A 15,141-nucleotide genomic window follows, 5' to 3' on the forward strand; every position below is an offset into this window, starting at 1 on the left:
CAAAACACTTTTCTTAATTACTTTATTATATTTTAATTTTCATGTGCAACTTTTTTGCAATTTAATTAAAATATCTTTATTAAATTAATTTCTTCTTTCTTTAATTAATTCTCGAGACATTTTTAATATAATATTTATTAATTTAAATAATAGTAATATTTAGAATCTATTATAAAAATGAAACTCTGAAATATGTTATTATTAAATTAAATAAATATGATTACATCAAATTTAGAACTTTAACTATATATCTTTAAATTTAATTCTTTTATTTAATTAATTTCTCAATTAATTAAATATAATTAAATATATAATTTTCTTTATAAAATTTCCATTAAATTAAATCATTAATTTATCTTTTATTATAACAGAAAGTCATCATAGACCTACAAGACTAAATACGAACACTCATTATAAAGTACAAAATACTAGATCCAACTCAAGGGTCAAAATCATGAATTTATATCACTTGACAAATTTGGAAGGGTAGACAACTCAGATACTTGTCATACTTTCTACGACAATTGGCTTAGGTTAGGGTTTGGACTCAAGAATTATCTCCCATCTTTTATCATTGAGTAGTTGTGATAGGATACACTCATCCTGGCAATTCAGGAAAGTCAATACCTAGTACCTACAATTTGCATAAAATCCACACATGTACATATGCATTTAATCTAAGCTAAACAAGCAATGGCAGGGAGTGGTGCATTGTGTAGATCCTGACTAGCAGGTGACTATGACTCCCTCCCTCAACCGCATCAAAAATGTCAAATAGACAAGTACACCATACACATTCAAGTATGGGGTAAGCAACCATAGAACTACATATAAATAATCCATCTATATATCATCATGAGATAACTAAAATCACTATATGAACATACATGTATCATCATTAAAATAATTCTAAACACATGAAATAACTAAGTAACTCATCACATAAATCAAAAGATTATGAAATAACATTTAATCAAATCTAGTAACCAAGTACCAATAATCATAAAACATAACCATCAAATAGGCCTAAAAGAATTCAACAATACAATATGAAAAGACAACTAGGGGTAGGCATTACGAGTAGTCCTAGAAGAGGACCTAGACATTAGATTTTTCTTTATGTTGATTAAGTGTGAGGGTTTTGCATTTTCTTAATATCACTTTGCTCAAATCACAATGGAATTGATCATTCCATGAATTATTATTGTTTAACTCTCATGGAATGGTCTAACCTAACTTGTACAATGAGAAACTAACATCTAATATGCAGAAAAACATAATTGTCTAAGGGTGATCACCATATAACAACACCAAAACCACTGAAATTGAGTGCAAATGTATAGCAATAGGAGATCTGATTACAAATTTGGTAGTGTTATCTCATAATTGTTTGAAGCATATGCTTCACATTTATACTTATTAGAAGATAAAAATCCATCTAAAACATTGATCTTCTGTATGCCACCTAATCTCAAAGAGGTTTTCCTATTTCTTGATTTTTCCTCTACAATGTACTAATCTTGTAATTTTATTATTATTTACATCTTACAACATTATGGATATCAATAGAAAGGTACAAAATACCAAGGTACAGATATTCCTTCACCTCAAGAGAAAAATAGTTGATCAAAATTGGCAAAAAGATACAAGCATAGTTATGAGAACCATTTGATCATCAATAAATCAAATTTCATATCTCTAAAAACAATGTAGGTGCAAACACCAAAGGAATAGATCAATCACTAATGGACAAGTTTACAAATTGAAGGGCAAGCATAAATAATGAACTGAACACATGCTAAACCATAAGCATAGACTTCAATATACTAAAAAGGTCTCATCATTTCTAAAATGCATCAATCCAAATACTGGCATACATCAATTTCTAGGTGGAGACATCAATGAACAAACACTAATGGACTACCTTAGGCATTAACGAATAAAACAACCAAAATCCTAAGTTAAGATGCACAATGAGTGTAAACTAGATTGAAATAGTACAAGGACTTCATTCCTACTTAGGATCACTTTATTTGGTATATAGTACTTCCAAAATCATTCATTAGAGCACACGCATTCAAGGGTCTTATTTGGATTCACTTGTCTGCCTTTAAACTAACAAGGCAACACTAAGAGGAGCAAGAAGCACCCTCACAGAAACAAGACAACTTGAAAAAAATAGAAGGTTCATTTCAAAAACCAATTCAAATATTCTTAAAAAGGAAGACACTATATAATTATGATCATCAATAGATGGATAATAACATTGGTGTGTGCATAGTGGGGTAAGTGCACAAAGTTGTGGTGCCAAAAGGGGGGTATAAGTGGACATCTTTTTCCTGAAATCAGCAAATTCTGGACTTCAACAAGAATTTGAAGATAGTTACGCTCAAAATTTTATGATATGACAAAAACAAAAGTCGTAGTCCTTTGAATCTAGTTTCTAAACTACTAATTTTTTTTCAAAATGGTTTAGTTTTAGGTCCTCAAAAAAGGGGGCCACAGAAAGTGGTACTATTTATTCCAAAAAAACATAACATAGTACAAAGTGTGGCCCCCCTAAAATTTTAACTTTTTTTTTGAAATTCTTTAATCGCTCCAGTCAAAAGTTACCTAACACTATGTAGTTTATCCCAGATTTTTCGGGTAATTTTATAATGTGTATTTTTTTTTTAATGAATTTTTTAATTAGACCCATCCCAAAAACATGAAATATCTGTGTGCTCCCCCTAGAAATGATTGAAAACTAATCTAAAGTCAAAACTTCTTTTTTTCAAAGTGTGTAGAATGGAGTCTAGTTTCTAAAAAACTAAGTTGTTACAAAATTTGATGAATGAGCTAAAATCTACAGCCCAATTAGTACATGGTGGTTTTTGACAAAAAATGAACATACATTCAAAAGAAATTATAGATGAAAGACTTAAAATAGTTCAAATTAAAAATAAATTATATGGTTAGATAGCTAACACAGCGACCTAGAATGTTATGTAACCTGATCTTATTGATACCCAACTACGAGGAATCTTGAAGGGGAGCACACAAGAAAAATCAATCATTTTTTGTATGTTTGCTAGAAAACACGTCTCAGACCTGTTTATAAACTCCAAACTTTTGGGTTGGATCTCCAAGGCAAAACCAAGCCTTAGGCTTGGTTTTAATGCAAATCTTTGAATAGTGTGTGCGCCCTATAGTGCGCACGCGCTATTAAAATGCTATTGAATTCGAGGTAGTGCACACGCGCTATAGAGACCTAAATTGCAAACCAAAACCAAGAAAGAGCTAGGGGGGTGGGGTGAGGGAATGGCTATTTGTGTGTGTGAGAGAGATAGAGAGAAAGTAGGGGATGGGAGAGGGGAGAGAGGAAGTGAGAAAGAGTAGGGGTGGCAGAGAGAGTATAGGATGGGAGATAGAGGAAATGTGAGAGAGTAGGGGTGGCAAAGAGAGTACAAGATGCAAGAGAGAGGAAGTGTGAGAGAGAGAGTAGAGGTGGCAAAGAGAGAGTACGAGATGGGGGAGAGAGATTAAAAGTAGGGGATGGGAGAGAGAGGAAGTGTGAGAGAGAGTACAAGTTGGGAGAGAGAGATTGAGAGTAGGGGATGGGGGAGAGAGAGAGAGTAGGTGGTTGGAGACGGAGTGGGAGAGGAAGAGCGAGAGAGAGGAGGATGGGAGTGCATGTGTGTGAAAGAGAGAGAGTAGGGAATGGGAGAGGGGGAAGATAGAGTAGCTTGAGAGAGAGTAGGGGATGGAAGAGAGAGTAGGCGATGGGAGAGGGAGAGGGAGAGGGAGAGAGAGAGGGGGGATGGAAATGTGTGTAAGAGAGAAAGAGAGAGAGTAGAGAGGGAGAGAGTGAGAGAGAGAGAGAGAGAGAGAGAGAGAGAGAGAGAGAGAGAGAGAGAGAGTAGGCAGTGGGAGAGGGAGAGCGAGTGAGAGAAAAAGTAGAGGATGGGAGAGGAGAGAGGGGGGATGGGTGTGTGTGAAAGAGAGAGAGTAGGGAATGAGAGAGGGGAGAGAGAGATAGAGAGAGTAGGGGATGGGATAGAAAGAGAATAGGCAATGGCAGAGGGAGTGAGAGAGGGAGAGAGAGGGTGGATGGAAGAGAAACAGATTAGGCAATGGCAGAGGGAGTGGGAGAGGGAGAGAGAGGGGGGATGGAAGTGTGTGTAAGAGAGAAAGTAGGGGATGGGAGAGAGTGTGAGAGTGTGAGAGAGAGTAGGGGTGGCAAAGAGAGAGAGTGAGAGTAGGGGATGGGAGAGAGAGGGAGAGAGAGAGAGAGAGAGAGAGAGAGAGAGAGAGAGAGAGAGAGAGAGAGAGAGAGAGATAGTAGGCGATGGGAGAGGGAGTGGGAGGGAGAGAGAGAGGGGGAATGGAAGTGTGTAAGAGAGATAGAGTTGGGGATGGGAGAGAGTAGGTAATGGGAGAGGGAGTGTGAGAGAGAGAGAGAGAGGGGGGGGGGAATGGGAATGTGTATAAGAGAGATAGAGTAGGAGATGGGAGAGAGTGTGAGAGTTTGAGAGAGAGTAGGGGGTGGTAGAGAGAGCTTGTACAGGATGGGGGTGAGAGAGAGAGAGAGAGAGAGTAGGGGATGGGAGAGAGTGTGAGAGAGAGTAGGGGATGGAAGAGAGAGAGTGAGAGTAGGGGATGGGAGAGAGAAAGTAAAGAGGGCAAGAGAGTACTTGAGAGAGAGAGAGAGAGATAGTAGGTGGTGCAAGAGGGAGTAGGAGAGGGAGAGAGGGGGGGGATGGGAGTGTGTGTGACAAATCTAGAGAGTAGGGGATGGGAGAGGAGAGAGAGAGGGGGGATGGGAGTGTGTGTCTATGAAAGAGAGAGAGTAGGGGATGGGAGAGGGAAGAGAGAGAGTAGGGGATGGGGGAGAGAAAGTAGGCAGTGGAAGAGGGAGTGGGAGAGGGAGAAAGAGAGAGGGGGAATGGGAATGTGTGTAAGAGAGACAAAGTAGGGGATGGGAGAGAGTGTGAGAGTGTGAGAGAGAGTAGGTGGTGGCAGAGAGAGCTCGTATGGGATGGGAGAGAGAGAGTGAGATTAGGGGATGGGAGTGTGAGAGAGAGTAGGGGATGGGAGAGAGAGAGAGAGAGTGAGAGTAAGGGATGGGATGGGAGAGAGAGAGTAGAGAGGGAGAGAGAGAACTTGAGAGAGAGAGATCTAGTAGGCGGTAGGAGAGGGAGAGGGAGAGAGATAGGGGGGATGGGAGTGTGCGTGACAGATGTAGAGAGTAGGGGATGGGAGAGAAGAGAGTGGGGGGATAAGAGTGTGTGTTTCTGTGAAAGAGAGAGAGAGTAGGGGATGGGAGAGAGTGTGAGAGTGTGAGAGAGAGTAGGGGGTGGCAGAGAGAGTACGAGATGGGAGAGACAGAGTGAAAGGATGGGAGAGATAGAGTGAAAGGATGGGAGAGAGTGAGAGAGAGAGTAGGGGGCGATAGAGAGAGAGTACGAAATGGGTGAGACAGAGTGAAAGGATGGGAGAGAGTGTGAGAGAGAGTAGGGGATGAGAGAGAGTGTGAGAGAGAGTTGGGAATGGGAGAGAGAGAGAGTAAGAGTAGGGGATGGGAGAGAGAGAGTAGAGAGGGAGAGAGAGAGATAGTAGGTGACCTAGGAGAGGGAGTGGGAGAGGAGGAGAGAGAGGGATGGGAGTGCATGTGACAAATCTAGAGAGTAGGGGATGGGAGAGAAGAGAGAGGGGGGATGGGAGAGTGTGTGTGTGTGTGTGTGTGTGTGTGTGTGTGTGTGTGTGTCTGTGAAAGAGAGAGAGTAGGGGATAGGAGAGAGTGTGAGAGCGTGAGAAAGAGTAGGGGGTGGCAAAGAGAGAGTACGAGATGGGAGAGATAGAGTGAAAGGATGGGAAAGAGTGTGAGAGAGAGTAGGAGGTGGCAGAGAGAGAGTATGAGATGAGAGAGACAGAGTGAAAGGATGAGAGAGAGTGTGAGAGAGAGTAGGGGATGGGAGAGAGTGTGAGAGAGAGTTGGGGATTGGAGAGAGAGAGAGAGTAAGAGTAGGGGATGGGAGAGAGAGAGAGAGAGAGTAGAGAGGCAGAGAGAGAACTTGAGAGAGAGAGAGAGAGATAGTAGGTGGTGGGAGAGGGAGTGGGAGAGGAGGAGAGAGGGATGGGAGTGCGTGTGAGCGATCTAGAGAGTAAGGGATGGGAGAGGGGAGAGAGAGAGTAGCCCAAGAGAGAGAGAGAGAGTAGCGGATGGGAGAGAGGGGCAAATGGGAGTGTGTGTAAGAGAGAGTAGGGGATGGGAGAGAGTGTGAGAGAGAGTAGGAGGTGGTCGAGAGAGAGAATGGGATGGGGGAGAGAGAGAGAGTGAGAGTAAGGATGGGAGAGAGTGTGAGAGAGAGAGTAGGGGATGGGAGGGAGTGTGAGAGAGTAGGGAGAGGGAGATAGAGAGAGGGGGATAGGAGTGCATGTGAAAAATCTAGAGAGTAGGGAATGGGAGAGAAGAGAGAGGGGGGATGGGAGTGTGTATGTGTGTGTGTGTGTGTGTGTGTGTGTGTGTGTGTCTATCAAAGAGAGAGAGTAGGGGATGGGAGAGAGTGTGAGAGTGTGAGAGAGAGTAGGGGGTGGCAAAGAGAGAGTACAAGATGGGAGAGACAGAGTGAAAGGATGGGAAAGAGTGTGAGAGAGAGTAGGAGGTGGCAGAGAGAGAGAGAGTATGAGATGAGAGAGAGAGAGTGAAAGGATGAGAGAGAGTGTGAGAGAGATTTGGGGATGGGAGAGAGTGTGAGAGAGAGTTGGGGATTGGAGAGAGAGAGAGAGTAAGAGTAGGGGATGGGAGAGAGAGAGTAGAGAGGGAGGGAGAGAGAGAGAGAGTAGCCCAAGAGAGAGAGAGAGAGTAGCGGATGGGAGAGAGGGGTGGATGGGAGTGTGTGTAAGAGAGAGTAGGGGATGGGAGAGAGTGTGAGAGAGAGTAGGAGGTGGCAGAGAGAGAGAATGGGATGGGAGAGAGAGAGAGAGAGTGAGAGTAGGGGATGGGAGAGAGTGTGTGAGAGAGAGTAGGGGATGGGAGAGAGAGAGTAGAGAGTAGGGGATGGGAGAGGAGAGAGAGAGAGGGGGATGGGAGTGTGTATCTGTAAAAGAGAGTTTAGAGGATGGGAGAGAGAGAGAGTAGTAGATGTGAGAGTGTGAGAGAGTAGGGAGATGGGGGAGAGAGAGAGAGAGAGAGTAAGAAGTGGAGAGGGAGGATGGGAGTGTGTGTGAGAGATCTAAAGAGTAGGGGATGGGAGAGGAGAGAGGGTGAGAGAGATAGAGAGAGTAGGCGGTGGGAGAGGGAGAGTGAGAGAGAGTAAAGGATGGGAGAGGGGAGAGAGAGAGTGTGTAGGGGATGGGAGAGGGGAGAGAGAGTAGGAAGAGAGAGAGAGTAGGGAGGGAGAGAGAGAGAGTAGGGAGGGTGGAGAGTGATGTGTTCTCACATAGTGTGTATGCGCTATAGCGCGTACGCACTATGTGAAATCACCTAAAAATGATCAAAAAGCAACTTTGGGGCTTGTTTCATTCATTCTCTGCTTTTGTTCTGTTCTGCACTCTGTTATCCCAACAAAAATCACGGGTTTCAACACAACAAACATTCTTTCAAGGTGGAAAACAGTATTTCAAGCTAACAAACACTATTTCAAGGTGGCAAACACTTTTGGAAGCTAGCAAACACTAAATTCAATCATTGGATACACGATTTGAAGACTTTTTGAATATTCCTTGTATAGAAAAGGTTAGTGCAATCTATTTTAAATATTGTTTGTTGATATATAGATACAAATTTGATTATAATTTGACATGTTGTTTAATATATAGTGAATTCATTGAAATTTGTATGTTTCAATGAAATGTTATTTCGAAATGGTTAGAAATTTGACAAGTCATTTTATATATATATCGTGTATTCATTCAAATAATTATAATTTTTATATGTATTTGAATAATTTGTAATTTACACATTTTAAGTAATTCAAATGTTTGAATAATTTGACATCTAGAAATCATCATCATGCCAAGGAAGAAACCAAAAAATCAAACAAATGAAGATAGGGAGAGAGATTTGGCAATTAAAAGAGATAAAATGAAATTACTACATGAGCAAAGAAAATTGCAAAGCAATAATGAATAATTGAATTTCGAAGAGGATCAAGAACCACCGATACCAAGAAACAAAGAGGAAGAATTGGAAAGACAAAGAGAACGAATGAGACTATTACGCTCAAGAAGACAATTGAATTGTGAAGCTACACCATCTTCTAATGTTGGAGTCATATCGTCTACTACACCATCTTCCAATGTTGAAGTCATATCGTCCTCTCATGTTGAAGAGACACCGATTTGTAGATCCGACGATATACACACTCCATCATGTCATGTTGAAGGCACAACATCAACACATCAAGTAGGTGATATTCCATCTTTTGCATCTTATTGCCAAGGCACATCATCTTCGGTTCAAGGTACGCAATACACTCAACCTTATGTTGATGTTCAAAATGTTGAGAGAATTGAAGAGATTATAACACCTTCTAGAATTCATTTTAGAAGACCAAAATATTTGATTGATATTGATAGTAACATTTTGAAATCAATGCCTGACAAGATTAGCAAGCGTACTTGTCAAAGAAAAGTTAATCGTATGTGGAGATTATTTTTTGATGAATTAAATATTACAGGTCAATGCCAATTATTTGTTGAAATGATGAGAAATTTAAAATTTAGGCCTATCATGAAGATTATTGGGCTAAGAACGATGGATGATTCAAATGAAAAAAATATTGTAAAGAATCTAATGAATGCTTATGACAAAGTGGGTTCTAAATCATGCACCAAAGATAGTAATATTGCAAGACAAGTACTTACATCGACAATAGTAAGTAGCCAAATGAAGAAAGCTCGACTCATGAGAAAGATAAGCAAAACATTAAAAATTGGTAGAGGTACTCTAAGGAGAGCCATGCTAAGGCGTGACAGATTGGAAGATCCAACAAAAAATGAGTTATGGACATTTAGAGGTAGACTACCGCGAAAGGATAAAGAAATTAGTGAAGCCTTGAAATCATTGATCGAAAATTTTTGGAAAAATAACACACGTGTTTCCCCTAATCAAAGAGATGTTGTAAGAAGGAGGATTGGTAGCCAAAATCATGAGCCACATGCGAAACATTTTTTGGACACAACTCAGACACAATTTTTTGCAAAATTTATTGGTATGTATCCTCAAATTCGAATAAGTCAAAGATTTTTTGAGATGGGTAAACCTTTTTATGTGAAGATAAATCACACACGCACAACTTGTTGTTGTAGGATACATATTGAATTTTCTAACCATTTTGATGTTTTTAGGCATATATGCATAATTTTGCATTCTCAGTTTGTTTTGCAGGATTGTGACATAAATGAGCCACCAAGATCTTCAAGGGAATTCATATCCAACATTTTATGTGAAATAAGGGACGGCGAACAATTTTACAAGACATCATGCTTGGATGGTACGTGCTTATTTTGTGATTCTTTGCAACTTTTATCAACTTGTCAACATATGGATAGTACACATGCAATTGGAAATGAAATAGTAGATTATGGAAAACTTAAGATAGTGACATATGCTCTAAAAGATGGGAAACATGGTAAAAGATGTGATTTAGTCATTGAAAAGATTCTAGTGTATGAGTTCATGAAGATTTTTCATTAAACATTATTTACGAGTATGCAAGGCATACCCATAGAGCTCGATGGTTGGATTTGCAATTCAAGTTGTGCAAGGATACGTTTTCACTGGATACCATTGTTTCGGCTGTAGATTTCGCAGAGAACTACACACTACAACCACAAAATGAGGTGCAAGAAAAGTATTATACTTCTCAACAGGTTTCCATATTTGTTCACATAACATTCATGCATTCACCTACAAGTACGGAGGATGACAGGAAGATTTTGAGGGAGTACCATTTTTACATCACCGATGATTGATCACATTCTACGAAGTTTGTGCATGGTTGTTTTCAACTATTTTATGGAGATTTGGCTAACAGGGGCATCACATATCGTCAGCACATTATTTGGTCAAACAATTGTGCATCTCAATTCAAGAATGCACAGATGTTCTATTGGTTGAGTAGGATGCACAAGTTGTGTAGAATTCAATACATGTGAAATTTCACAGAGGCTGGTCATGGAAAGGGAGAGCACGATGGTGCAGGCGTATGCATCAAAAGAGCCTTAGCTCATGAAGAACTAAAGTAAAAAGATGGAGCAATATTGACAGATGCAAAATCCATCGTCTAGTGGTGTAACGCTACAATGGGTCTAGGTAAGGAAGGTGAGTCTACGGTTTGTAGATTTTTTTGGTTGATAGATAATACTAACATTGCACCATATCAAGATTGTTGCACACTAACAGGATCTAGTGAGTTGCACTCTTTTAGAAGCTCTGATGCAGGTTCATGGAGTATCCACACATGAAAAATGGCATGCTATTATCCATCATGTGCAGAGGAAAATTGGGATGACTGTGAGTCGACTGAATGGGTGGATAAATGGAATATACGAGTTTTGGACCCAATTGACACCTATCATCCCCCACAAGCACTGGAAATGGTACAGATGGAATCGTCTATTGACTTTGACCGCTTGTCTGATCTAGTGCAACCTGGTAATATATATATATATTTATATATCTTTGTAATTTCAATATGTAACTTTATAACTTTTACGCAAGTATTTTTTGAATTAATGACCGCATTTTGTACATTTGTCACTGCAAGCCATGTTTTTGCTGTTATTGCACTTGAAGACAATGAAGAAGGGATAGATTATTATTTGTGTCATTGTGTTCAAGCCAAACAAAAATTAGATCACTCGGTTATAGATGGTGAAGGTTTAGAGTACCATGTCGGTGCGGTGGTTGTAACCGGCACATGGCTTAGACGATATTCTATGAAGAACCCTAACTTGTGGTTATTCGAGGATTGGCAAACAGAGAGGAAGATTCTTCATTATTCAAATCTTTTTGTCGCATCAAATGTCCACTTGATAAAATATGGTGGAAAACCACATAATAAGAATCTTTGGAAAGTTCGCGAGTCAGACCACGAGGCAATACTTGAGACATTAAAATGTCGAGCAGATCAAGTTGGCTCATTAGATTGAATACAGAGAGAGGGAGAGAGAGAAAGAGTGATCAACTGGATCCAAATACATTGTTGCAACCTCTTCCCCAAGACTGTCCACATGACTAAGGTGGACCATATTGTTATGATGCGTAAGTGATGAGATTTAGTTTAAATCATAGATTTTATGTTTTGATTTGTTTAGAATCTAGATTTTATGTTTTGATGTCTCCAATTTTTTTAAAGCTAGAACAATATTTTTCATATTTTCTTATTGTGACGATATTTTTCTTTCATTGCATGTTCTCTTGGATGACAGGAGGGAGAGAAGAAAAATAAGTAGATTTCCAAACAGCCAGCCACCCTTCTTCATGTAATTTATTCATTTAAGGTAAAAGTCTGATTTCCTTTGTTTGGCTTTGGTATTTGGTTATTTAAAGTCATTATTCTAGTTGGACCTTCGTATGTTTGAATTTGGGATTGTTTAGTGTCTATTTGTTATGAGTATACTGAATTATTAATTCTATGATATTTTATTATTTAATTATTTAAAATAAATTAAAACTTTTTGTATAAAATTATTATTTTTTATTTCTATCTATTTGTTATGATTATTTCTATTATTTAAAATAAATTAATTCTATAATATCTCTATGATGAACTATTTATATTTCTAAACTTTACATATTTTAAATTAGATATCTCTCGACTTAATTTACCAAAAAAATTAATTAAAATTTTAGGTATGCTAGTAGTACACCATGACCAACAATCAAACTATTATAACAATACAAATACATTTAAATAGTAATGTAAGAATGGTTTAGTTCACATCAAAAATAAGTCTATCTTAGATATTCTAAATACATCACAAAACTTTATCGCTTCAAAAAAATTGGAATTTCTCCTATCTACTTGAGTTCCCATCAATTGTCCATAAAACTGGGAAAGGGAATAGGTGCTATGCTCCCAATTCCAACATCCTCCTGTCCACTACTAGGAGATGTGTGTAATGTAGGATTCAGCTCCATCAACTTAGTCATTTTTTTCACTAGTTGATTGGGACTCTCATCGTTTGTTGCCAACTATGGTGACAATGCTTGGGGTTACACTTATTAAGTAAGAATATTTCCTAATCTAGGGATTAGAGCATTGAACATATCAGAATGTGATTTATGCTATGGGAGAAGAGGTATGTTGGGCATACTAATTGATTCTAGGGCTAGTGCAATTACATCTCCTTCCACTAGTGTTGTAAATATAATTTCTATAGTTGTTGAAGGTGCACCTCCAATATTTGGTCTATATCTCTTTCAAACATTTAGATTATCCTCTCTTTCTTTCCTCTTCTATTCCTTTAGTGCAACCTTCTCCACAACTCATTTCCCCCTCTCTATAGCATCTAAGATCTCATTTCTTGCAATCCTTTCCTCTCTCCCATCTTTCCTATCCCTGATCTTCTCCTTCATGTAAAGTGCATTAGCCTCAAATAACTTCTTAGTCTCTCTTGTTCCTTAGAATTTTGTATCCTTTTCTTTGGTAGCTATAGGAATCTACTGGGTAAACCACTATGTTGTTTTCTTTCTAGTGGCATGTAACGTATAAAATCAACATATCCATCATAGTCATTTTGGGCCTGGGTATCAAAAAATTGTTAACTATTTATTTCATCATGGTTGCCACCATTTGTAAAGCAGTAGATGACGTCCTTGGGGTCAACATGTGGTGGGGATGGAATTAAAAGGGAAACATTTTCATCCCCACAAGTATTTGGTTACCCAAGGTTTGTGACAACCTCCTACAACCAATCCGGTTGTGATTCTTGCATTAGCAAGCTTAATCTAATATCAATGTTTGTTGTATGCTCAAGGTTTTATCTCCTATAATAGTCCACTGGCTGGTTCAAGTTTTCTGGTTGGGTATTTTTAGGTGCAATTGTACCTAGTCCCTTCATATTTTGTCCATAACTCCTCAAAAAAGTGTTAATTGGTTCATCTAATAAGCCATTGATTTTTAGGAAGGATTCAATAGTGATTTCCTCCCCCTCGCTTTACAACTCATCAATATTTGCATCATCTACAGTAGTTGTTTCTTCTGATCCACTACTTGTGGGTTGTGGTTTAGATCCCTATTTTCCATCCTCATCAACAATGAAGCACTTTCTTGGGCCTATATCATTCACTAAAACCTCCCTATTCAAAGACCATATCCCTATCCTATGGAAACCACTCATTATATTATCGGGTGTAAGTGCCAAATTGGAGGCTTTGCCAGATAACATTCCTAACTCCTCACGATCAATATTGATTTGAGGGTTCCTAGCCAACCACACATTCCAAATATGTTTTAAGTAAGATTTTAATGGTGAGAAAAAACTAACATCCAATGATTGACACCTATAGATGATATACGCTACAAGTGACACAAAATCTATGCCTAACTTGCTGAAACTTGTAGTGTGGGCCAGTACAAAGTTGCCAACTGCCAAATCTTTCCCACCTTTCATCGTGGGATCGAATTGTCTGCTCCGTTAGCTCCGGGTGGCCAGGTAAACCCTATCCCCAACCTTGTCCTATCCCCTTCAGTGCTCGAACGTTCTCAGGCATGCCAATCTGGAATGTCCCCAAGGGTCACTAAATGCCATAGGGCTGCGATCTTTGATGGGGTATATCTCGGAGCTTGTGTGAGGTATGGATGCGATTCCAATTCCTACAAGTCCATGTTGCAGAGACCTATAATAAACTCTCTCACTTTTTGGAGATCACATTCTATTTTCATTTTACAACGCCATCTCGGGTGATGCTGAAACTTGCAGTGTTGGCCAGTACAAAGTTGCCAACTGCCAAATCTCTCTCATCTTTCATCGTGGGATCAAACTGTCTGCTCCATTAGCTCTGAGTGGCCGAGTAAACCCTATCCCCAACCTTTTCTTGTCCCCTTCAATTCTTGAACGTTTTCAGGCACGCCGAACCCGAATGTCCCTAAGGGTCACTAAATGCCACAGGGCTGCGATCTTTGACGGGGCATATCTCGGAGCTCGTGTGAGATATGGATGAGATTCCAATTCCTACAGGACCATTTTGTAGAGACCTACAATAACCTCTCTCACTTTTTGGAGATCACATTCAATTTTCATTCTACAATGCCATCTCGGGTGATGCTGAAACTTGTAGTGTTGGCCAGTACAAAGTTACCAACTACCAAATCTCTCTCATCTTTCATCGTGGGATCAAACTGTCTACTCCATTAGCTCCGGGTGGCTGGGTAAACCCTATCCCCAACCTCTTCATGTCCCCTTCAGTGCTCAAACGTTCTCAGGCACGCTGAACCATAATGTCCCTGAGGGTCACTAAATGCCATAGGGCTGCGATCTTTGATGGGGCATATCTCAGAGCTCGTGCGAGGTATGGATGCGATTCTAGTTTCTACAGGACCATGTTGTAGAGACCTACAATAACCTCTCTCGCTTTTTGGAGATCACATTCCGTTTTCATTCTACAATGCCATCTCGGGTGATGTTGAAACTTGTAGTGTTGGCCAATACAAAGTTGCCAACTGCCAAATCTCTCTCATCTTTCATCTTGGGATCAAACTGTCTACTCCATTAGCTCCAGGTGGCCGGGTAAACCCTATCCCCAACCTCTTCCTGTCCCCTTCAGTGCTCGAACATTCTTAGGCACGTTGAACCAGAATGTCCCTAAGGGTCACTAAATGCCACAGGGCTGTGATCTTTGACGGGGCATATCTATGGGCTGTCAATACTTAGACTATACTTTAAGTCAACGATTATCAATATGTGAAAAAATGGAACTTGTTGTATTTTGAAGTACTGAGAAGATGGCCTTGCCCTTCCCCAGGAGTTTCAAAAATGGGAGACATTAGGTAAGAGATTGAAAATGCTACTATCGCTTCAACGCACATGACGCAATTGGAAATGCAAATTTTGATGGTAATCATTTTGTGATAAGGGAGAGACTAGGGATGATCATTGTTACTATCTCTTTAGTAGTGGAATTTTGTTTTCTCTTGAATTTGGTGGTGGGGG

The sequence above is a fragment of the Cupressus sempervirens genome, chromosome 7 (genome assembly GCF_028749045.1).
Source record: "Cupressus sempervirens isolate cs-2001-9-10 chromosome 7, ASM2874904v1, whole genome shotgun sequence".
Lineage (NCBI taxonomy): Eukaryota > Viridiplantae > Streptophyta > Pinopsida > Cupressales > Cupressaceae > Cupressus > Cupressus sempervirens.